At 47.1% G+C, this 24012-nt stretch overlaps 1 pseudogene; it reads left to right on the top strand.

Annotated features, from left to right (window-relative positions):
* The window catches only part of LOC109461404 (LIM domain-binding protein 1), a 68758-nt pseudogene extending 46692 nt beyond the window's left edge, over positions 1–22066 (top strand).
* The last annotated feature ends 1946 nt before the right edge of the window (positions 22067–24012 follow it).

Raw genomic sequence — 24012 nt, 5'->3', positions numbered from 1 at the left:
TTTCAAAGTCCCATTTACTGTAACAGGTAGTTTGCATGGGTGCCGGAAGGCAGGTACCCTTCTTATTTATATTTCATGATGTTTGGCTTTAGATGAACGACCACGTCTGCAAAGAACAAAGCACATTTTCATGCAAAGGTATGGTTTTGAGTTGTGTGTGCCTTAGCACCTTTGTGAGTGACTGGTCTTACACATTCCTGTGCACAGAAACTCAGGAGAGGCTGGGGTGACAAGTGCCTTGCTGTTCTTGCATTCAGTCTATGCCAGCCTGAGCTGCCAAATGGCCAGTAGGGTCCAGCATGGCTTTGCGTCCCCCTGGGCATCCTGGGTGAATCAGGTACACTGTGCAGTCCAGAGAACAGCTTCTCAATGACATTGTCATCAGGAATCTAGGACTTGGGCTCCAGACAGCAGCACAGCACCGCAAACCTGCCTCTTGTCCCCCTGAGGTCTGTGGTCCAGGAGACAAGGGGGTTTGGTCCCAGCTCCTTTCTCTCCCTCCTGAGCAAGGAAAATGATTTTCCTCCTGGCATGAAGGACCTGATTGCTGCTGCCGATTTTTGTGAGGTCATTAGCGGTTACCCACTGGGCCCAGTCCCACTGCCTCTCCCAGAAGGACGGGTGCTCAAAGCCGACAGCTCAGCCTTTAAAGACATGCTGATAATTTATAGCCTTTGATGAGGCTTCTCATTCATTTTGGAGTTCCTTTTGCCAAGTTTGTGTCTCCTGTTGGGCCTTTTCTCCTTTGGGTAAAAATATCTGTGGGCTGGCCCGGGGCCCTCCGGGTTTTCTGCTGCAACAGTGACACCTGCTGTTCAGGACAAAGTTGGTGATTTCTCAGAGAAAATTCTCGGTGAGCCAAGACTGCTTTCAGATTTCCAACATCTGGAAGGACGCGTGGGTTATTTTGTTGGGAAGGAGGACTGCTGTGCTGAACAAGCAAACTCAAATGAGAGGCAAGGGACAGGGAGAGCAAAACAAAGAGGAAAGAAAATGTTTTCTGAGTTGGAAAACAAAGAAATGAAAGCCGCTTCTGACATGGTATGAAGCCCCCTGGCCAGGGAGCTGCTCTGCCAGCAAAGGCTGAACTTGGCATCGGGAATTCTGCGAAGGTGCAGCGATCGGCGAGCACCTGCTCTGGAATGGAGAGCCCTGCTTGCGTGGTGGACGCCAAGCCCGGCCTCCCTCAGGGCAGACCCTGGCCCAGCAAGGACCCGACTTCTCTCATGCACTTTCTGAAGCCAAGAACAGCCCTGGTGCGTTTTCCACACCCCTTGGCATAGGGGTGAGGAGGAACGTTCTCTTTCTTCTGTCTTCCCAGCGTGAGGAAGTGAGTGCTTGCTGCTGCACACAGTGCCCTCATGTTCAAAGACACAGTCTCCCCATGTCTTTGAAACCCGAGAAATTGTAACAGGAGACATGTATTAGCCCATTTCCCATTTGCCTTTAATCGTAAGGAATAATTGTGGTACTACTGATTTTAATGTGCCTTAACTTTTAAAATTAAGATAGGATTGGAAATGTGTATGGTGCTTCAACTTCTTACCTGATGTTAAAAAACAACAGAGATTTTTAAATGACCTGCTGTCATTGTGTAAATACTTTCACAACCACACTCCAAACATGTGTTGTCTCCTACCTGGATATGAAGTTCAGCCTTTATTTTGACACCGCGGGGAATCCATAAACGACCCACAAGGGATGAGTTTCTGTTTTGGGGCAGGAGTGCTGTCTGAAGAGTTAGAAGCCGCTTCGAGGACGAGTGTCTTCAGTGGTGGCCCCACCTTTCCGACTCACAGTTCCCCTTGTGCCAAATCAGGGAACCAGAGCATAACTCAAGAGTTTCAAAGTTTTAAAGAAATCAATTTAGCCCTCTGCATATCCGAAAAAATCTGCATCAAAGTCTGATTTTAAACGTGGAAGAGGTGGGGTGCTGACTTCCCCCCAAGCAGCCTGGGAAGACTCCTTGGCAGCGCTGAGACCCCCACGGGGCAGGTTGTCAAGCACAAGATGACCTGCCTTGACTCCTGTCCAGCCCAGGGAGTCCGTGGCCCACAGGCGACGGCCACACTCCTGCAAGAAATGCCAAGGCCAGAGCCACACACCTGCATTCCCAGGTGCAACACGAGGCTGGCTCAGCCTGTCACACATCCAGGGGTCACCATGAGAACCACGGGTGACAACTTATCTGAAAACACTTTAATTAATGCAAAGAGCTATACAATTATTGCTTTCCTTAAAAAAAAGGAAAATTCTCAGCTTACTTCCTTAGGCCTCCCTTCCCCAGCACTAAAATGAGAGCTCATAGTAGGTGACCACTAACACCTTTCTCCCTCACCAGCATACGAAACCTGCCGCTTCGTTTGCTCTTTGCATCCACTCTCTGTGGAACCAGCCCTGGCTCCATTTTCCAGCTGAGGAAGCAGCTTCAGGGAGACTCTGGAGGTCAACCAGCAGCACATTCCAGGGGTGACTCTAGCCTCTCCATGCGGCGTTTCCTGGTCCATCGCCGCGCCGCCCCACCCCCACCCCGTAACCACGCCCACAGCTTCAAGCTCTAATTTTATGATTCTCTGAAACGTTTTCCTCCCATTCTTATAATGGAGAGGTGCAGCTCTGCCCATGGACTTGAACCAACAATGTGCAGACGCCCACACGGTGCGTGCGGGGCAGCAGCCGCTGTCAGGCCGGCTCGCATAACATCTGAGCGTCCCTAACACGCCACAGCGGGACCTGGCACCGGGCGGCGTCTCCAGGCCCCCCCCCCCCCTCGGCTCCTCCAGGTGTTTCTAGCGCGTCTTCCGGGGCGGCTACAGCCCTCGGCCCGCACGTGGGGGCTTCGTCAGTTCTGTTGGAATCACTCAGGAATGGGCCTTCATTCCCCATCACACCTGGACTGGACATTTCAGCAAGATTTTGGGTTTTCTGTTTCCCGTTTGCCACTTTCCTCCCTCGTTCATGTCAGTCTCACTGATTTCCCCCTTATCGCTTAATACGTTTTCCTCATTATTGGCCTCTGGGCAAGGAGGCTGCCACGCAAACACTGAAAGACCAAATCAAGATTCCCAAAAAGAGAGAGAACAAAATATTCCCATTTCAGACGGAGGAGCAGATGGGGCTCCTGGCACGTCACGGGGTTTCAATTGACCCTGTGCTCCAGGCTGGAGGGAGGCAGACCCCGCTGCCCACAAGGAAGCACGAGAGGGACCCGCCTTCCCGTCCAACCACAGCAGTGTCCCAGGGCCCTTTCCTCTCGGGAGTGCACCACGGGAACCGCTGGGTCATGCTGACTCCCTTGGAACCCGAAATGCAGCTGCGGAACCCCAGGCGGCCCTGGGGTGCAGACTCTGCGCCTCCCCCAGACACGCACCCTGTTCCGCCCTGTGATCTGGACCTTCCAGCCTCTGAGCCGGGGTTTTGCCTTTGAAGACGGTAATAAAGTGACACGCCTCTTGTCCCCATCGCATGAAGTGAGGTTACTGCAGGGGATGGTACTGGGCACAGCACCTGGAACACAGTTCCATATATTGGGCGTCCTTTCCTGCTGTTCTTTTTTCTTTTCTTTTTTTTTCATACATGGCCAGAGACGTGAATTTTTTGGAAGCTCTCTTTTCACAACGTTCTCTTTTCATAGCTGGGACAGATAAGGACCAGGTGGGTAGCTCTGACCTTCCCTTGGATGACATTTATAAAATAAGCACTGTCTATACATAGCACAAGTGCAACCGGCATTTGAGACGGGAGTTCCTTATTTTAAACAGGTTTTGAGCTTGCCTGCAAATCTTTAAAATATGGGAATCTTGGACAACCTTTAGTCACAAATCTTGAAGCTGTCCTCCTGTTCAGTTATCAAAATATGTTCCAAAGCTCGATGTCTATTTTCAGCTACTCAAAGCACTGACTTCTTTTGATTGGTGTGAACTGTTCATTTTAATAATAAAAAAAAATCTGCCTCAAACAAATCAAACTCTGCACTTGTTACTAAAAAAACAAATGGCATAAAGCAGGAGTAGCTAAATTAGTTAAAGGATCTTAAATACTTCAAAGGAAATACATCCACTTAGGAGATTTATAAATGAAAGTGTTTATTATCAGAAAGACTGTGAGAGAAGCAGGGCGCAAAGAGGGAAAGAAATGAGAATAAGAGGGAGGGAGGTGGTGACCACGCCTGCGTTCAACTTTCTCCCAGACAGCCCACTTCTCTGTTTCAGTCCCTTCATACGTGCCTCGTCGCCCCCAGATGAACTCAGTCTGTCCCGTGCAGCACACAGAGACCTTTCTGATTAGTCTGCCCTGACTCTCCCCAACTCAGTTCTTAATAATTCCCTGTATGTCTCCTCCACTGATTCTATCTCACCAACGTCCATAGGTCTCAGATTATGCCCCGCCTGCTCACTGGCACACTGTATGCACTCAGTGTCTGCTGTTTATCCAAACAAGAAAACTAACATTATTGTATTTAAAAGTCAGTAGGTTTGTTTTTTTTTTAAACTCTTTTTCTTCAGTTACAGTTGACATTCAGTATTAGTTTATATTAGTTTCAAGTATACAGCATAGTGGTTAAACATTTATATAATTTAAGAAGTGATCCCCCTGACTAGTATAATATCTACCTGGCACTATACATAGTTATTACCATATCATTGACTATATTCCCTGTGCTTTACTTTACGTCCCCATGATTATTTTGTAACTACCAATTTGTAGGTAAATCTAGACCCATCTGACACCACACATAGTTATTACAATATTATTGACTATATTCCTTATGCTGTACCCTAAATCCCCAAACTACGTTGCAACAACAAACTGTACTTCTTCACTCTTCCCCTTTTATACCCAGCCCCTTCCTGCTCTCCCCTCTGACAACCATCAGTTTGTTCTCTGTATCTGTCTATTTCTGCTTGGGTTGCTCATTTATTCTGTTCCTTAGGTTGCACCTATAAGTGAGATCAGATGGTGTTTGTCGTCCTCAGTCTGACTTATTCACTTAGCTAAGTGTTATGCTAAGTAAAAGTCAATAGTTTATTAATGACACATTCCACAGGAAACTCTCAGAAAGTGAAGGCTCCACTTACTTCTAGAAGCGAGAGGAGGAAGGAAAGCCTAGAACAGAAGCACTGATTGGACACCCGTACAGAGAACGCGGCCTCCAGAACCGCTCCACCCTGCGCTGTGCCGTCCTCCTTCTGGGTTGTGCTGGGTGTTTACTTGATGGAGAAATCAAACCAGAGTCTCCAGACACAGGAGTAGGGAAAAGAGAGAAGGTAAAGCATGAGGCTGAAGACAGAGGGGATGGATGAGGCCACCGAGGCAAGAGAAAGTCCTCCCGAGCTGCTTCTCTCCTGGGCTCCCAGCACACCCTCGGCAGGAGATGGACAATGGATTTCCTGAGAATGGATGAGCCCGAGAGGAAAGACACGGGTCCGAGTACGCAGTCATATTCACCCCAGGCACAATTACTAAGTGAAGCTTCCCAGTCACGTAGCACAGCCCTTCTGACGAGCTTTTTCGTACTTGACTCTTAAACATGAGCAGAACACCAAGAACACGAGACACCTGAGAGTGTCCAACAGGACAGACACATCGGAACTTAAGGACAAGGAGAAAAGGAAACTGAGGCAGCACAATGAACAGAAGAAAACTGTAAACACCCATTTCATTAACATCTTCAGAGACAGTACACCAATGAAACAGGAGCAGAATACTGCTCAGTACGAACACAGAACAACAGCGCTCTGAGAAATGAAAACTTTAATACATAAAACTAAAAAAACAACAAAAGGGCTAGAAACTACATTTGAGAAAACCTCCTGGCAATTGGAATAAAAATTATATTAATAGAAAATGCGAAGTAGGAGAAGTTAAGAAATTAAGAGGGTTCATCTAGGAAATCAAATGTCTCAATAATAGGAGTTTCAGAAAACACAAGCAGAGTAAATGGAAGGGAAGAATTAGTAAAGAAATCATAAGAGAAAACATCTTAGAGCCAAAGAACTCCAGTTCCCTACTGCGTGACTGTGGAGGGCTGGATGTTGGCCCCCAAATGATGTCTGTGTTCTAGCCCCTGGAACCGGTGAAAGTTATATGGTTTGTTTGTTTTCTTTAATCTTTGAAAATGTGATTAAGTTAAATATATTGAGATGAGGCGCTTATTCTGGATTATCCAAGTGGGTCCTAAATGCAGTGACTTGTATATGTTATTTATAAGAAGGAGGAAGAAGATTTGACTCACCGAGGAGATGGCACAGTGACCACAAAGGCAGAGGCTGGAACAATGCAGCCACAAGCCAAGGAATGCTTACAGCGACCAGGAGCGGGAAGAGGCCAGAAACGGGTCTCCCCTGAGCCTCTGCAAGCAGCCCGGGGTTACCCACTTCGCGGTCTCAGTCCAGTGAAACTGATGTCAGGCTGCTGGCCTTGAAGGGTGCATTTCCGTTGTTTAAGCCACCCAGTTTGTGCTCATTGTTGCTGCCACAGGAAAGCAATAAAGTGACCTACTTAATAAATGGGGAGAAAAAAGATAGCAAGAAGCATCATGGCAGAGTTTCAGAATATCAATCATAAAGATAAGAGAGAGAAGCTTTCGGAGAGAAGAAGCAAGTATCTTCAAAGTGCCAGGACTCAGATAAGAATCGTAACCATGATTGCTGGTATCTGCAGAACCTAGCCTTCTGAGGTTAACACGGCTTCTGGGCTAGGGCAGGAAGGAAGACCTCAGAAGCATGTCTCAACAACAGTGACACAATGGAATCAACATACTTTCCATGTATTGGATGATATCGGGTGGGATCGTAAACATCTTTTCAAAAAAGCATTATTGATAGGTGCATAGAACAAAAATCAATTATTTTATATAAGCTACGTGTGGTAAACATATGGTAGGACATCTGAACCGTCATCGCTCATCGTTGGAATCAATGAGAATTTTTCAATTTTAAAAAAAACCAGAACAAATATATGTTATTTAGAAACCTGAAGTTTTAAACCAAAAGAAATAGCTGAAACAATCTCGAGTAATTGACCCTGGGGCCTCGGGAGGGGTATGACAGGGGTCTACACATCTGTCCTGAGCTCTGATTTTTTAAAAACCATGTACACTTGTTGCTATGATTTTTTAAAAAGAAAGAAAAAAGAAAAAAATCAATGGGCTCCCTTTCTACAAATGTCTTTATATAATGAATCCTAACCTAGCTCTCTCTCTGACAGTAATTGTGCTAGGTATTTTTACATACTCATATGTGTACTATTAATTCCTCTCTACTCAATAAAAATGCTATTCACAAATGCCACTAATTATGAAGATGCCAAAGTCTGGAGAAACCAGGTGGCACACGATGGCGGTAGAATAAGGAAGCCCATGAACCATGACCTTCTCATATGATAGCTTCTCTTTCGTCTGCCCAGCTTCCTCAATTTAGGCTCCATTTAGCTCGAACATATGCTCTTCATGTGAGCGCTCACCTTCCCAGCTCAACATTATCAGGATAAGGACCTTGGTGAATACTAACTCCATCGGGACGGCCACCATGACTAAGGATGCTTTGCAAGCAGTGGACTCAGGCCCCGCTCCCCCGTCCCCCATCTGTCCAGACTGGTCCTGAGCTGGCCAGGCCCTGACACAGCACTTGACTGAGGCGGATACCTGCCCAGGAGTTTATGCAGGCAAAGAAGAAGCACGTACCACTTACCTACCTGCCAAGCATACAAACTAGGGACACCAGATGTGTCACATATGATCTTTACCCACAGAACCTCTAGGGACAGAACTGAGACATCTATTCAGAATGAGTGACCAAGCTTTAGAAACTAAACTATTAGAACCCAGAGGAAGGAAAAAATCCCTTTGGGCTAAAATGTCAAGAGATGCTTCCTGGAGATCTAGGCGGCAATGAACTGGGAATTTCAGTCCCACCCCCACATGGCCACCGTGTGGAAGGCCTGTCCTCCCTGATGTCCCTCCCCAGCGGCAGGTCTGGCAGCTTCCTCCCCTGCACCCCAGGACCCTCCACACATTTGTCCTGACACCACAGCACCACTGCCCAGAGTTCTATTTCCTCTCGCAGGGCTCTGAACCCCTTCAGGGTTTGGGGTTTGTCTTAACTGAAGACTGCAGAGTGGTTGGCACTTATTAGCATCTATTAAAAATACTTGCCGAGTGAAAGAACAAGTACATCCTTGTTCTGGCTCTTTAGCTAAGCTCGTATCAGAATCCCTGTGCTGTTTAACTGATGTTCCAGAATTTCAGGGGTGTAGAGACAAGTTTAACAAAGGGGTGTTTCAGTGAGATCCAGGGGGCCTGCTGTGTGCTGGGCCTGCAGGCAGCAGGTGAGCTGAAGGCGCACAGACCCACGGCCTGTCCCCAGTCCCTGAGTTACCTGAGGGCAGCAGGTGAGCTGAAGGCGCACAGACCCACGGCCTGTCCCCAGTCCCTGAGTTACCGAGCTGATCCAGGCAAACACACAGCTTCTAACAGCTCACAGAATAGCTGTCTGTGCTCTGTCATTTCAAACAATGTTTTTCAAATTAAAATCCAAAGGAAATGAAAATGAACAGGTTTCTTTCCCTCTTAATTCAACTCCACTCCTTTCTCCTGGGCTCCTAAGTCCTCAGGAGGCAGGGAACTTGAATGCCAAACAACATGGATGCATCGCTGGGGATCCAACAGACTCCCAAGTGAAAAGGCAGATGGTGAAAAGTGAAAACCTCAAGCCATGGGGCTCCATCCCACAGGCCTGAGATTTCAAGCAGAATGGAAGAGCTGGCAGGGGTGGGGGGTGGGGGAGGCTGTTTGTCTTAGGGAGCGTTTTCCTGCTGTTGGGGAAGAGAAGGGTTTATTTTCCACTGCCATTCACACCAGCTGCTGTGAAGCAGTAAAGGGCTCCAGCGCAGTGTTCTGGCCGTTGATCGCGGAGCCAGCCCCAGCTGCAGATGGGCCAGCAGCTGGCCTGAGAGGCACTGCGGCCGACCCCGCCACAGGCTGGGGACCCCAGCAGCTCACCCGCACCCCCACCTCCCTCCCCAGATTTATGAAGCAGGAAGCAGCCAGCCAAAAAAGCTAGAGAAAAAGCCTAAGTGCTGTCTCTGTCTGTCTGTCTGTCTGTCTGTCTGTCTGTCTCTTTCTCTCTCTCTGTTTTTTTTTCTTAAAGCCAACACACACCTGGCCACTAAACTAGCACAAATGTCTGTCACTCACAACCGTTGGGAAGCTGACACCTTGGAGCCAGATGACAACAGCCCATGTGGACGCCATCAGACAAGTCCAATCCTTGGAGACTGAGAAAGGCTGGAAGGCAGGAGTCACGTTTACTGTGCGTGCACTCTGAGCTGGACTTGTGCCACAGGTTTCTACACAATGTCACCAAGTGACATTTGGGCGCTAGGAGGTTAAGGAGCATGGAGCATTGTGCTACATTGGCCTGTCAGAGATGCTCGCCACTGGGGACAGCGCACCATTTTTGAAAGGTACCTCTACAACTACCTCGAACTGAAGAACAGCCTGCAAGCCTTCCTAGTGTCAGTGTTTTAGGCAGATGAGCCATCTAAGTGTCAGTGTTTTGATTGTCTCTGACTGATGGATTTTTTTATGGTCTCACATCACATCCTGTGCAGCTATAGTGCAAAAACTCAAATTTGGTCTGGAATACAACTCCAACCTCTCATTTCACATGTGAGAAGATCAAGGCCTTGGAATTCCAAGAAGCTGGACCAACCTCACCCAGTAACTTTGAGGGGAGCACAAAGCCGTACTCAATCTCCCAATAAATACCCGCACACTTGCTGTAATTTTTCTTTTCTTTTGAAGGTAACGTCACCCAAGGAAAAAACATTAATGGTGTGTCAGATATACAGCATAAGTGCCCCAGGTCTTTGATATGACCCTGTGGGCCAGGAGTCATGATTTAAAGACCTACCTAGGTTAGCTGTCCATTGGATGAAATGTCAAAGGAAGAAAGATGAATTGACTGGGATGAATACACAGACTTTAATTTTTAAGTGCAAAGGAGAGTTGCAGAACCTGAGGCTCGAAAATCACTGCATAAATATCCAGATTTAGAGAGGTTGGAATGGAACGTTAGGAGGAGGCCAGGGTTTCTGGCACATCAGTGGAAGAAGATACTCCATTGCTGCCAACAAATCAATCACTGGAGGCTGGAGTCTAAGGGGATGAGGGAAAGGCCCCCTACACACCGGGTGCGGCCTTTAGGATGTTCTGTACCCCAGCTCTCCTGTGTGGCCCATTGCTCTACCGCTCTATGAAAACCTGGACTCGAGTCAGTGCCTGCCACACACCCTTCTCTTCTGCAATAAGGAAGCCAGATGGGCCGTGGCTGCCGGGGCCCAGCAGAGTCGCCGTGGGAGAGGCGGCCTCTTCACCCAAAGCAGGGCCATGAAGAAAGCTGCTACCCAGGAATGGACAAATCACTAACAAACCAACCTTTCTTCTCAGTGAAAGACATTTACAGTCATACCTACCACACAGAGGTGTAGATTTTTTACACGAGTGCAAAAGAGCATAACAATGGGTCAGGTGCGTGAACTGTCCAACAGAAGGGGCCTGAAATGTGTCTCAATGCCAAGGACAGAGGCAGCTAGCTCATGTTCACGTAGAAAACAGCCCCAGGGTCAGAGCAGTGTTGAGAGGAGCCATTACCTACAGCAGGTGCCATCGTCTGAGGCTGGGGTTCTGTGTATATCTGGATTGGAGTCACTGGTTTCCCTGTTTCTCTCATTCACTAGATTATGACATTTTTATGTGGAGGAGGACTAGCCGTACCGTCCTTCTGTCCAGCACGATGCCAGCACAGAATGAGCTCTCACCCAACCTGACTGAATAAATGGCAAGTGAGTGGATATTTGAAACAGAACATTGCTGAGTGCTCTGGGTCCCTCAAGTTCAAGGACTTTTTTTTTTCACTGCTGCATGTTGAAGATCCAAAAACAACACTCTATAGCCAAACCAAGCTGTTGAAAAATAAATCACTTGGCTGTTTGGAGTAAAATTGGTCTCTCTAATATGACACACCTGTTGTTTTCTCTGAGCCCTGGGGCACTGGTTCTCAAGGGGAGCTGCACACTGATACCACCAGGAACTAAAGAATATGACGCCTCCATCTCAGCCTCAGGGGTTTTGACTTAACTCTCTGGGGTATGGCTGACCTTGGGGTTGGTATGCTTTAAAGTTCCCCTGGTTCTAATGCGCAACCAACATGCAGGGCCACTGAGCGAGAGGGTGCACAGTCCTTGCCTGAACGACAGGCCATCTGCCATAGTCCATCCGTTCCCTTCTGGACACACTGAGGGAAGAAAAGTGAACTTTCTGCTTATAATAGGTACTGAGTAGAAATAACTCAAGTCATTAAAGTCAAGCAGATACGAACGGAATTTTTGATTAGATGATCAAAAATATTTTTTTAAGCTTCTCAAAGGATTACATCCCAGCCTTTGATTCCATCACTGTGCTGCTCAGGACCCTGTACACATATAGGAAGGGACGCATTAAACATTTGCAGGACTGAAATGAAACAGGATAAAGAATCGTGACTTCTTACATTTCCGTCCCAGACTCCCTGTAAAATCTCTGGCGTTAACCTCAACCATGAAGAAGCCGTAAGCTGCCCGTTGTCATAGCCAGCAGCGGGGGCCTGGGTAGGACCTCACGGCGCTGCACGGCACCAGAGCTCCCGAGAGCGCGGTGGTGCTGGTGGTTGCAACTTCACTCCAATGCTCCTCCCAGGGCCTGGCTCCAGCAAAGTCGGGGTTTTCTACTCCTGGAGAACCAGGTAGGCAGCTATCCAAGTTCACCACCTTTCTCAGCAGCCAAGGGCAAGCGGTCCATTGTGTTGGCACTAAGGAGACCAGAGGGCCACCGCAGATGTCCCACACTGACTCCAGCATGCATGTGCTTTATGTGTCCAAATGTGACATTCCACCACACTGGACACTACCCCCACCCAATGAAACACGAATGACCCTGACTTGGCAGGACTGGGGTCAGGACACTGGAAGCCAAGGGGCCCTCAGCTGAATGCTCTGCTGCCTCAGTGCTTTTGGGCTTCGCTCTGGGACGCCCACACTTTTGCACGGCCTGTCACTCTGCCATTAGCCCCACTCAGCAGCTTTCAGCACAGGGAGGAACACCTGGTTTTAATGGCAAATGGCTTTGTGATCATTAACCAATATCTAATAAAGTGAAACCTTTAAACAGGCTGAAGAGAAACAGATGTTTCCAGGGCTTAATGAAAGGGAATTATGCCCCCTCATACCACACATCCCAGCCCTGCCTCAGTCACACGCATTACAGCCAAACGTCTGTGCTGGGTGTTTGGATAAGCTCAGTGGTAACAGCCCCTGGTTGGCTGGAGTAGGATCAGGTGCACGCTCAGGCAAACATCACACACTCACACACACACACCTGCTTCAGCCGGTACGTGTGCACACACAGCCACACAGCGCCAGACGCTGCCTGCAGGCAACAGTTGAATAAACATATGGTCATAAATGAGCTTCAAAAAAGAATCAACCCCTTGATGACCCCTGGAAGGCTGGATAAATTTAGGACATTCAGGCCAAGAGATTTAGAGAAAAAGAGCCCCATCGCTGAAGCCCATCACACCAGGTGTCCCCTCTCACGAGCCGCATGAACCTGAGCAAATTCTGCCTGTCCAGGCTCCATATCCTCCTCTGTGGAATTTGAGGATCAAATATTACATATACCTATAAAATCGATTCGTGGACTTGCAGAGCCGTAAAAATATGATTTTGTAATACAGGCGAGCCCTAGGGACAATTTTTAAGTGACCAAGGTTCACAGAAGACAAGATAAAGTCCCCGTAGCTGTCCCCACCCCTCATCTGTCCAGGTGACTCTGTTCTCATTTCACGGTGGACCTCTCATGTGCCAGCACTCACTTTCCTCATCAGTCATCCAGAGACACCCTTCTCTGCTCTGGAGTGCTCCCGCCAGGGACAAAGGTGCTCATGTCGCCTGAGCCACCACTCAGCTGTCACTCCCTTTGCTCGGGCTGACGTGGACAGCCCGGCCACCCTCCAGCAGTCGCCTCCCAGACATGCAGTGGTAAAGTGCCTTCTCCAGGGAACCATGGCTCCTCTTACCCCGGTCCATGCAGCCTCCTGGCCTCTGTGCAGACTGGTCACGAGGCAGTGACCCCCTAACCCAACACAATACGTGCTCTCCTGATAAAATCCTGGATTAGCAACACACACCTGAGCTCGGAAATTTCTCCAGGTCAGTTTGCCCACCTGCCACCTCAGACTTTAGACTCTCTTTTACTCACCTGGCCTCCCACCCCACTGAACGCTAATCCTTCCCACTGCTGACAACCCGGAACATTCTACCTGGCCACTGAAGCCCTCTGAAACAAGCTGCCTTAGATCAGGTCCACTGACGAGACGCATCGTAGCAGGGAGGCGAGGTCACTCCCTGGACTCCTGCTCCAGATGAGGCACCTGTGTCCAAGCCCAGCAGCCAGCTGAGCACCTGTCTGTGACAGGGCATGACCTGTCCAGCATGCTTTGATCCGGAGCTCACTTCTGTTTGCTCTTATGTCACACTCAATATTATAGCCATGTTCACGTGTGGGAACTCACTCATACGAGTGTTTGTACGTAAATTAATCTGCCTAACTCTCTCTCCTAATTACTCCTCCAAAATCCTAATGTGTGGTTGGCTCTCATTAGCACCACGTACATCATCTTTTACAATGGAACATCTAAGAGAAAATGGTAACATTTCCAAAACACCCAAAATGTGCCAGGCATGTGGTCCCTCCCTTTAATAGCCAAGCCCCCTGCAGGATACAGATTATCTTCATTTTAATCATAACAACATTTGTTGTATGTTTACTATGTGCATTCATGGTTTCAAACATTTTTGCATGCAAGATCTCATTTAATACAATACACAAATGCTAGGAATGACTCTCTCATGTAATAAATATGAGAATAATGAAAGCTCAGAGAGGGCATCCCTGGGCCAACCCACCCAGCTGTCAGTAATCCACCCAGAATTGGAGGTTCACAACTCATTTATGACATCACTTCTGTCCTGCAGACACAGGACCACTTCTGTCCTGTAGTTGGAAGGCTCAGCGACTGTAAATGCAAACTTCCCTGGGAAATAACAGGCTTGTCGCGGACGGAAGAACTGGCAACCCTAATGAAAACCACACGTAACTCCTTCTTACAAAAAAGTATCATTCTGGTGTGTAGCGGCTCTCCTGGAAACCTGGCAGAAGCCATCTTCTTGTCCTCACGTATGAAATAATAAATTTTGGAACCTAAACTAATTATTGTATCTATAGATATATATTTTTATCTTGGATTTAGTTTGGACTCAACTGGAAATTTGAGACTCAATATTCTAAAGGGCAGAGTGTTACTCATATTTTGGCCTCTATGTACCTAATTTCTCCCTTCAGGAGCAGCAGAGAATCAACGTGGCTCCAGAATTTCAAGGCCGTCGTGATCCTCTCTCTGCATAAATGCATTTGGTCTGGGACTAGAGGTGCAAATGGAGGAGCTCAGTCCTATGCTCTTCTATCAATGTTAACCTCCTCCCCACCCCCACCCCCCACACACACACCCTGCCAGGCCTTTCTGGGGCAAACAAAGACAGACACAGGGATTTTACAATCTCAGAGGACCTCAAGAGCCTTAGAGTCTTCGTAGGGCTTTCACAAATGTTATCTCATTTGAACGTCATGCAACTCTGTGAGGAAACCCTGGAAGCACTGACAGCCTCACCCATCGGATGAGGAACCGTGCTTGGAGACAGCAAGCAAGTTATTCTGAATATGTGGCAAAACTGGAATCACGCCGGACCTTCCAGCTTCCGGTCCCACGTTCCTTTATACTAAAAAGCTCATACATAATTGTTATTCACGAGCCATGATTGCAGTCGTGATACAACACAGTAAGAACACCAGAAGCAGTTGTATTAGAAGTCGTATTAGAGTAGAAATAGCAGAAAAGTAGAATTATCGCAGGGTAGCAATACCAGCAGCAGTAGTAACAGTAATGACAGCTTGAGAACTAGCAGTGGTACTCAGGGAACAGCATTAAATTAGCATGAGTAACGCAAACTAGTATGTGTGGTGGACGTATTTACATAAATAACCCCCAGAGAGGTAGAGAAACCATTCAAAAAGTGCACTGCTGATCGCACGTTCGCAATGAAAGCCAACCACTATGTTTGCTCACAGAGTAGAAGCACAAGACCAATGACAGGACAACGAGAGCCGCACCAGGTCACTGGCGTGGCCTACGGGCCTGGCGCTTCACGGGCATTATTCCCAAGCTTCCTCATGATTCCGCAGTGTATGAATCATTATCCCATTTTCCAGACAAGGGCAGCTCAGCCTAATAGAGTAACTCAACCAACGTCGAACTCTTAATAGCTGATAGAGCCAGGATTTGAACTTAAGCCAGAACAAACGTCAGGTTTATGCACCAAATACTTTGGAAGCAACATTTATGAAGCTAAAACTAATGACAGGGACAAATAGAAGCATACTGGCAGCAGAATCTTAATTCACCGCACTCATTACATAAGAGATAAAAGTAGACAAAATACATCACAATCTTGAAGACTTAAATACTTAATAAGGTGAATTTAATTAATATATGTCTAATTATACGCCGTGGAAACAGAATATATGCAAACATTCTCAAGTGTTCATGTAACAGTCCTTAAAAATTGACCTTTTCTTAGGCCACAAGTAAAGCCTCACTAAATACCAAATGAGTAGAAATGCTACAGACAGCATTAGAAAAACTCAGAAATTAAAAACCAAAATTAGAAAGTAAAACCAATTATAAAAACATGTCACAAGAAAATTTAAGAAACTTCCATTTAACAACACTTTGGTCAAAGAATAAATCAAAACCACAATACTGCACGTCCAAAATACCTAAACATGATAACAATGAAAACGAAATACCAGAATCCACAGAATTCGACTATAAAAGCATTCAGAAGAAATTCCTCTGCCAATACACTGATTAGCAACTATAAGTGGAAATGCATCATTTAATTATTCAACCCAAGAAATTAAAAAAATAAAATTAAGGAAAGCAGAACAAAAAATTAATAAAGGCAGAAATCATTTACTTAGAAACAGAAAAAAATAGAGCTAATTAATAAATTCAACAGTTGGGTTTTCAACATCAAAGACCAACAATAACCATAAAAGCAACAAACTATTAATAATAGAAAATAGTAAGGAAGGAGCGACTACAGATACGAGGGGAGTAAAAACTAGGTAAGGACAAGCTTTCCTGAACTTTATGCAAATAAATGGAGAGTCTGGAGGAGAACGTGCATCACCCAACTGACTCCTGTAGAAAGGAAACATTCCAAATAGGCCAGGTAACATGGAACAAATGAAGTCTTCAGAGAATTCACCGGTTTCCTGCAAAGGAGCCCCTGGCCCCGTCATTTTCACAGCAGATTTCTAACAATTTGAGAGATGCTTAAATAATATTAAAGGTTTCTGATCAGAAGAAGGAGGTAGACAAGGAAGAAAAATTTCCAAATCATTTTGTAAAGCTGGCAAAACATAAAACTCAAACCCAACCAAGAACCGTGGGCCAACTGCACTTAAAAATAACTCTACTCAATTCCTTAACACACATTGGCAAGCATGACCCATGGCCCACTCAAAGGCTAGCTAGCGATACGAGCAAGTGACAACCTACCGATACAATCCTCCATCTGAGCAGACTGAAGGGAAAACATGTGTAATCTTTGCCGTGCGTGTGGAAAACCTATTTGAGCACATTAAACATCCATTCATGATTGCAAACTCTTCATGGAAATGAGCAAGAGTATTGTTTTCTACTCACAGTTCTGCAGTTTAAGGCCTTTCTGAGACTGGCCAAGCTGTCTCCTCCAGGGCCAAGCGGCACGTACTCTGCAGCACCTGCAGCGGGAGCAGCAGAAGTCAGCCAGGATTGGGGCCGGGCCCCCTTCTAGCAATGCAGCCTGGTGTATGTGGGCTGTGGCGCTCAGACTCGAAGCATTTAAAAATAGATAAAACTCATTGTATCTCATCAATACATCGCTAGGGAACGTTTTAAAGTTAGGAACAAGAAAATAGTTATCACTATGATGGGGACTAAAGAAAAGATAACAAAATACAATTGTGAGAGATACCTGCCTATTACGGTTAAAATTCAGGAGGGACATCTTGGCTGCGGAGGTCCTCTCTGGAGGAACAAGGGGTCTCAGCCCCCCACCAGGCTCCCCAACCCAGGGTTCCAGTGCTGAGGAGAGAAGCCCCCATAACTTCTGGCTGTGAAAACCAGCAGAGATTGTGGCTGAGTGAGATGAAGGGCAGCTACACTCCCAGCTGTTCCTCTTAAAAGGCCCGAGCATGGACTTACCCACTGATGGACTCACTCGCTCCGAGCTCCAGCGCTGGGGCAGCAGCTAGAAAGGCACCAGGGACATATGGGGAGGAACCGAGTTGTCTGGTCTCAGAGTGAGGAATGGAGAGGCAGCTTTGTCCCGGAAGCAGGAGCGCACGGAAGCCACTGTTTCTTTGCTGGCCCTCCCCATTCCCAGCATGCTCGAGCAGGCGGCCGCCATATCTGAGTCTCCATCCACCTGGTTAATGATCATTGGCCCAGCCCTGGTGATTCTGAGACCACACCCCACCCAGCTTTCGGATACACCCAAACTCCTTCCAGTGGCTTTTCCACACAAATGTCCTGTCTGGGCTCATGCTGTGGACTTTCCGAAAGTCTCCCAAAGGTTCACAAACCCCAAACAAGCAGCATCTGCCCTTGGCGTGTCCCGTGCTCCTGGCTGAGCAGCTCCAGCCTGGCATTAGCAGCAGCTGGTCTCAATGCACAGCTTAGTCTCTCTCTCAGGTGCCTCCGAGCCCAGCACAAGTGGCAACTGTCTGCAGATCACTTTGTACATCATACCAGTGGCCCTGGGCAGGGCATAGGAAGCAGCTATACTGGGCCTGCAACAGAGGCCCTCCTGAGAGGCCCCAGAACCAACACACCAGGTGGCCAGCTTCAGACCACACCAGAGCACCCAACCACCTCACAAATGACACACCCAAAGGGCACACTGGACAGGCACCAGAGCCCTGCTAAAGTGAATCCTGTTCCGTAGGATCAGCCCCTGCACCACTGTAGTCATGACCAGTCCTCACAGCCAGTTAGCCTGAGGGTCAGTCCCTCCCACTGATGTGCAAACAACAACCATGGATCAACTATAACAAGGGACACACCTGGAGCACCTGGTTCTGGTGACCAGGGAGACTGCGCCACTGGGCCCCACAGCACACCTACTATATAAGGCCACTCTACTAAGACTGGGAGACATAGCAGCCCTACCTAATACACAGATACAAATGCAGGAAGGCAGCCAAAAGGAGAAGACAAGGAAACATGTCCCAAATGAAAGAACAGAACAAAGCTCCAGGAAAAAAAGAGAAAAAAAACTAAATAAAATGGAGACAAGCAATCAACCAGACGCAGAGTTCAAAACACTGGTTATAAGGATGCTCATTACCTCAGTGAGAACGTCAGCAAAGAGACAGGAAACATAAAAATAGAACCAGTCAGAAATGAAGACTACGATAACTGAAATGAAGAAGACACTAGAAGGAATTGACAGTAGATTAGATGAAGAAGAGGACTGAATCAGCAATTTAGAAGATAAAGTAGAAGAAAATATCCAATCAGAACAGCACAAAGAAAAGAGAATCCAAAAAAGTGAGGACAGTTTAAGGGGCCTCAGGGACAATATCAAGCATAACAACAGAGAAGAGAGAGGGGAAGGAATTGAAAACTTATTTGAAGAAATAATGACAGAAAACTTCCCTAACCAGTGAAGGAAATAGACATACAAGGCCAGGAAGCACAGAGAATCACAGACAAGGTGAACCCAAAGAGGCCCACACCATGACACATTATAATTAAAATGTCCAAAGTGAAAGACAAAGAGAGAATCTTAAAAGCAGCAGGAGAAAAGCAGTTAGTTACCTACAAGGGAGCTCCCATAAGACTCAACAGAAACTCTGCAGGCCAGAAGGGATTGGCAGGAAATATTCAGTGATGAAAAGTCAGGACCTACAACCAAGATTATTAGAATTGAAGGACAGATAAAGATCTCCCCAGATAAGAAACAGATAAAGGAGCTCATCATCACGAAACCAATATTACAAAGAATGTTAAATAGAATTATTTAAGAAGAAAATAAAATAAAAAATGTAAATAATAAAATGTCAGTAACTACATATCTATCAACAATTACTTTAAATGTTAAATGTTTCTTCTTCTTCTTAAAGAAGTAGAAAAAAGATTTAAAAAATGAGTAATAAAGATTAGTCAGGGCCCTGATCCAGTCTCTACTGCTCAGGTCCGTATTTCTTTGAAGTGTACTATCTCTTCTAATAAACTACTCTTTCACCACTTTAAAAAAAAAAAGAGTAATAAAATGTCAATAACTACATATTTATCAACAAGTGCTTTCATTATAAATGGATTAAATACTCCAGTCAAAAAACATAGGAGGGATGAATGGATAAGAAAACAAAACCCTTACATATGTTGCCTACAAGAGACTCAGTTCAGATCGAAAGATACACACAGACTGAAAGTTAAGGGATGGAAAAAGATATTTCATGAATATTGAAACAAACAAAAAGTTGGGGTAGCAATACTTATACCAGACAAAACAGACTTTAAAACAAAGCCTATAACAAGAGACAAAGAAGGACCTTGTAATTCTACTTCTGGGTATTTATCCGAAGAAATCCAAAACATTAATTCAAAAAAACATATGTATCCATAAGTCCATTGCAGCATTGTTTACAATAGTCAAGATATGGAAGCGACCTAAGGGTGCCCATCAAGAGATGAATGGATAAAGAAGTGATACATATGTACAGTGAAATAGTGCTCAGCCATAAAAAGGAATGAAATCTTGCCATCTGCAACAACATGGATGGACCTAGAGGGTATTGTGGAGAAAGACAGAAAAATACAAATATCATATGATGTCACTTAAATGTGTAATTTAAAAACACAAATGAACAAAGAAAATAGAAACAAACTCAGAGTTACAGAGAATAATTTGTTGGTTGTCAGATGAGGGGGTTTTGGGGGCAGGGTGAAAAAGGTGAAGGGATTAAAAGTACAAATTGGCAGTCACAAAATAGTGATGGGGATATAAATCACAGCATAGAGAATATAGTCAGTAATATTGTAACAACTATTTACAGGGGAGGGGGGAGGCAGGGTGGCAGGTCCACCCTCTGCCTGCCCCAGGGCCTCATTCTGAGAGAGACTCTGAGAGCCAGTGGGGAGGAAAGGAGACAGAGAAACAGAGAAAAGGCAGGGAGCAGGCCGGCGCTACCTGTTTCTGTGTGTGTGCGAGTGTGAGTGTGAGTGCCAGGCCCTGCCTAGCCTGGTGCCCTGGCAGAGGAGCTTGGAGATCGGGGAAGGGGTGGCAGGCTGCTTGGAGGCAGAGGTAGCAAGAGGCGGTGACCAGGAGAGCCCAGAAGGAGGAGGAGAGAGGAAACAGTGGAGCAGCCATCATTGAGAGAACTTGCAAACAAAGAAGGCTCCTGGTTCCCCACACCCCACCACTCCCCAGGCTGGCTCCTGGCCTCACCCAGACCCAGTGGCCATTGCAACTTCCCCCACTGCTTCGTGATGTGCCTGCCTGGGTTGAGGTGGGGGGTTGAGGAGACGGGCGGGCGGGGAGGCTGTGCACCTGAGTCTTTGTGCAGCCGGGAGTGGAGCTCCCAGCCACACCTGCCTGTCCCACTCGGGACATGAGCAGCTGAGGTTGGCCCCCTCAGCCCTCACCCCTGCCAGGGCCCTACTGGGCTTGCAGCTGCCCCCCACCCTCACCTCTCCTGACCCCCCTCTGTTCCCCCAGGTTGTTCTTCAAAGTCACCCAAACTGTACTTGCAAAGGAGCCCCCGAAGGACAAAGCCTTCCCCCTCCCATCCGGCCCCAGGCTAGATCCTGGTGGGGGGCGACTCCCAGGTACCCACCCTCCCAGGTACCCACCCTCCCAGGTACCCACCCTCCCAGGTAACCACCCGCCCATGTACCCTGGAGTCCAGGGTTGGAAGGCACGCGCCATATGGCAACCAAACTGATTACAGAATATGAGAGCTTACCAGCGGCTTCAAAACCGGAGAGAGGCCTGTGACAGTCCCTGCTGGGACGCTTTCACAACTGAATGCTTTGAGGACGGTGACCCTGGCCACACCCTCATCCAGGGCTACTTCCGCAGCATCTTGGGGTGCTACGGCTCCCCAAGGAGGCATTCCACAGCAACACGTAACCCTCGACTGTAACCAGGACAGCATGGCGACCCGGTATGGCCAACGCTTGTTCACCCGGGTGTGTATGGAGGGCCGGTTGTATCTGGAGTTCACGTTTAACGGCATGACGTGGATACAGACGTGGCCCTTCAGCATCTGGAGCACGCGGAGCTCATCCCGCAGCATCCTTGCCACGCGTGCCTAGGACCCCGATGTTAGATCACCTCTCCCAAAAATCACCTGGTGTGGGCTGTCCGACAGGAGCCACGCAGGAGCTCACGTCCCGCCTCCGGTCGCACAGCCTCAGCCCTCCACGCTGCCTCGAGACCCGGCTTTTCCCCGAGTGGCCGCGGATGGTAGCGTCCCCTGTTGGAGCCCGCGGGCAGCAGCCCAGCAAACCGCAGAAACGGATGTTAGGGGACAGCACCAGGGGGGGGGGGGGAGGCGCGCGGAAGCACCCCCACCAACAACAGCAAGAAGAAAAGCCGAGCCAGCACCATCGCCCTCTCCAGCCAAGATGTCGAGGTGGTGGGGGAGCCCACCCTAATGGGCGGGGAGTGTGGGGACCAGAACCAGAGGCTCATTGCGCGGCTGGAGAAGACCCGGTTTGACGCACCCACAGGTGTTGACCACGAGGACAGCTTTAACGGCTCCCCCGCCCTGGGTACCAATAGCCCCTGGAGCAGCAAGTCTCCATCCAGCCAAGAAAGCGAATCAGAGAACCCCATGTCACAGGCCTTCCAGTAAAGGCCTCGCCAGGGCCAGGCAGTGCGCTGCCAGCCTGCCCCACACCTCGCAGCCCCAGGGAGCGGAAGACAGAGTGAAGAGACCGGGCATCTAAAGTGGGCAGCCTGTCCACCCCCTTCAGGGAGGAACTGGACTCGCTGGGGACAGGTGCCAAGATTTGTCCCCCAGTGGCCCTTGGCTGGGCCTGGCCTCTGCAGAGCCTTTTGGGGGCAGGGGGTCCTCATGTGGATGCTAGGTGGACTGTGGGCCTCTGAGAAATAGCCTGACCACCCCCCAGGACATTTGCCTCTGACTGCACCCCAGGTTCTGGGATCCCCATCCTCCTGACTCCACACCCTTCAAACCTAGGGGTGTCTTTAGCCATAGCCCTTAGGGACTAAACGTGATGGGGCTTGGTTGAGTGCCCCTCCCCCATCCCTCCCCCTAGGTGGCTGGTAGCAGAGGGGTTAAGCTCTGGGCTGCTCTCTTCTGCCACCTAACCAGCTTCAAGTTATGCTATATATATATGGCCAAAAATGTATACACATTTTAAGAAAGGAAAACCTGTATTAAAATTGTTGTACTCAACATATACCGATAACAAAAGAAGAATACAACTCACGTTTGACTTCTGCAATTACAAGAGGTGCTCATAGTGGTTATTTTAATATAGTTCTTTTCCTTTCTTAAAATGTGTATACATTTTTTGTCACCCTCTGCATACGAGGTCTGACAATTAAGTTTGTGAACTTGTTACAACGATGTTGCTAAACTTTTTTTTTATTTCAGAGGGATTATTTGTTATGAATTTGTACCAACTGGACAAACAGTTAACCAAGTTTACTATTTGGAAGTGCTGAAAAGGCTGCGTGAAAAAGTGAGACGATCTGAACTTTTCTCCAACAATTCATGGTTTTTGCATCACGACAATGCACCAGCTCACATGGCACTGTCTGTGAGGGAGTTTTTAGCTAGTAAACAAATAACTGTATTGGAACACCCTCCCTACTCACCTGATCTGGCCCCCAATGATTTCTTTCTTTACCCGAAGATAAAGGAAATAGTGAAAGGAAGTCATTTTGATGACAGTCAGGACATCAAGGGTAATACGACAATGGCTCTGATGGCCATTCCAGAAAGAGTTTCAGAATTGCTCTGAAGGGTGGACTAGGCGCTGGCGTCGGTGCATAGCTTCCCAAGGGGAGTACTTCAAAGGTCTGTAGTGATATTCAGCAATGAGGTGTGTGGCACTTTTTCTAGGATGAGTTCTCGAACTTAATTGTCTGACTTCGTGTGTGTGTGTGTGTGTGTGTGTGTGTGTGTGTAAAATTCAAGCTTAAAAAAACTATGTATGGTGTCAGATGGGTACTAGATGTATTGGGGTGATCACTTCGTAAGGTATATAAATGTCTAATCACTATGTTGTACACCTGAAACTAATATAATATTGTATGTCAACTGTAATCGAAAAATTAAAAAATGATTTAAAATGATAAATAAAAACTAGAAAATAAATATTTATGGATCAGACACTCCATATTCTGCCATATTCTCCTTGCTGTACATCCACGAGGCAATGCACATAGGAGCCCACATGTATGAATACTCATAGGTCTATCAAAAATAATTATGGTATTGCAGTTAGTTTTGTTTCTTTGTTTAAAAATGAAACAACAACAAAAATTTCTCCTAACTTTTTGGCAAGTTAGGACAGCAGAGTTTGGCAGCTTTGAACGTGAGGTTGGGTGATATTTAGATATAAGAAATATTCCTATCTTTTTTTTTTTTTTTCAGGTAGAAAGAAAGTGAGAAGAAGGGAGAACCTTAGAGTCAGAGGAATTCTGAAAAACTGGGAAAGTCGTAAAAAAATAAAATAAAATTGTGAGGAAATTGGCAAAATTTTGCATGCAAATATGATGAATCTGTCAAAATTAGGAATGATTCTTAAAGGTGAAAGCTGCCTATGC

This window comes from Rhinolophus sinicus, linkage group LG05 (assembly GCF_036562045.2).
Source record: "Rhinolophus sinicus isolate RSC01 linkage group LG05, ASM3656204v1, whole genome shotgun sequence".
Classification (NCBI taxonomy): domain Eukaryota; kingdom Metazoa; phylum Chordata; class Mammalia; order Chiroptera; family Rhinolophidae; genus Rhinolophus; species Rhinolophus sinicus.
This window is presented reverse-complemented; position numbering and strand designations above follow the sequence as displayed.